This window comes from Tasmannia lanceolata, unplaced genomic scaffold (assembly GCF_043159265.1).
Source record: "Tasmannia lanceolata isolate RefF3 unplaced genomic scaffold, GAP_Taslan_0.1 ptg000015l, whole genome shotgun sequence".
Classification (NCBI taxonomy): domain Eukaryota; kingdom Viridiplantae; phylum Streptophyta; class Magnoliopsida; order Canellales; family Winteraceae; genus Tasmannia; species Tasmannia lanceolata.
Window position 1 is genome coordinate 21,012,740 of NW_027518692.1, and position 2,163 is coordinate 21,014,902.

Consider the following 2,163-nt stretch of genomic DNA (forward strand, 5'->3'; position numbering starts at 1 on the left):
ACAATAGCAACAACAACAATAGTAATCAAAATCAAGGCTTTGTTCATCACCCGGAAGGTTCGAGGTTCAATCCCAGGTTACCTACCACAAAAAAAATGCAAACAGAATGTATGCATAGCAAACGGGTTTACAAATAATCAAGCTCCAACTAGGCTTTTGGTAGCAGTTTAAATGTAAATACGTTGTTGGGGACTATCTTTGATCAATGTTGTTAATTTTAGTTAGTCTCTCATTGTTGTTGGGGCTATCGATCACAGTGTTTGAGGGAGACTGGGAGCCACAAGGTATCATGTGACATTTTTTTGTGGATTAAGAATGCTAAAGAGACAAACAGTGTTAGGTTGGGTAGGGGATGTGGAATATTTGGTGGAAATATGAAACTGTTACTAAGTTGCTTACTTGCTTTCTTTAAGGCAGTATTTGCCGCCACCAATTGAGGAATTGATGTGCATCAGGCTTCCTCGAATTTGCCTCCAGAAGCCCAATAGGCATGTTTTATTGATGTCTGTTAATGTTATGCACAAACAGAAACAGACCCAAAAACACCCTAAGATCTGAGGAGTTTGTGAGATACTGGTTTTTGTTTTGCAGAATAATAAATAATCAGAGATAGAAATGAAAATGGAAATAAAAAGGATTTAGAAAGGCTCAAACAAAGTGCATAAAGGCTTTGAGAACTCTAACGTTTTATAGTCCCCAATTGAATTTTTGGATTCTATTGCAAAATGCTAGATTTTTAATCTATTTATAGGCTATGTGCTGCATTTCAACTTAACTTGAATGGCATCTGATCAATGATGACTGAAATTTGACCGTTAGATTGCACCCGATCATGATTCTACAATATAGTTTGACTCCATACCACGAGTATTAGCTAAGTGTAAATCCTTGATTCTCTCCGTAACGGTTATTTGACCGTTGGATCCAACAACAGCTCACTTTTAGAGAAGCTGCTGTTGGATCAAATATCAAGGTTGGTACTTCCACTGTACAAGAGCCTTATTGTTGTAAGACCTTACACCATATAATTTCCCTGAATTTAAAGCTATTTTCCAAAACACTTATTTTTAAAATTTCCATACCATCACTTCTTGAGCCTCATATGGTGTACAATACATGATTACATCCACTGATTTTGATTGGGGAAGACAAGTCTAACCCTTTGTCATTGGAGCCACATTGATCAGATGACCTTAACCCTTGATTTGTTCGACATGGGACTCTGACCATTTGAGCCTCCTTGTGATGGTCCAACAGATCAATGGTCTTGATTATACAGAAACCTCACCAAGTTGGTTCCAATGTGATGTTGTGATTGATTCTCACCGCGATCATCCAATTGTACGCACATTTCCTCTTGAATCCCTTCAATTTTAGACCAATGTGCGGTGTTGTGCGATGATCTTGACCTTATTGATGGGCCCATATTTGGATGGGTTTGGGTTCAAGTTTAGCACTGATTAGACAGTGTTGACATCTTGCCAATGGTCTTAAAATTGATGATTATAAATAGAAAAAGGTTAATTATCCTCAATCTTTGTTTTAGTCAATTACGATGGCAAAAGTTTATCGATGGATGGTTGTGATCATACGATCCATACCATATGTGAGAGCCCACCGAACTAGATCTACATGTCGGTGCTGTGTCTAGGGCATGGTTTAAAATTTCGGTTTCGAAACCCGTCTAGGGCATGGTTTAAAATTTCGGTTTCGAAACCCCACCGAAATCAAATTTTCGAAATTTGGGCCGAAATCCGGCGATACCAGAAAAACACTATTTTATTTGAAAATTTTGGTCGAAATTTCAGTAAAATATTAACTTAATAAAAAAAAAAACAGGTTTTTGGGTGAAATTTAGGGGAAAAACAAAATTCCCGAGATTCCAAAATTCTGAATTTTCGGACGAAATAAAATACCATTTCGGGTATTACTGTATTAGTGATTTCGGTGTTAGTCGGATTTCGGTCGAAATTTAAAGCCATGGACCAGGAAGTAGAACCAAGAACTAGTTTTTTTTTGGGGACAAAGTAATAAAATGAGAATGTGGAAGAGTCAAATTTTGAAATCGTGAAGTGTGGGACCTACCATTTTAATCGGGCTCCTACATACACATGTTAGACCCACATAACTAGAATCCCATGGAGTCCAGCCCATTTGCAAACC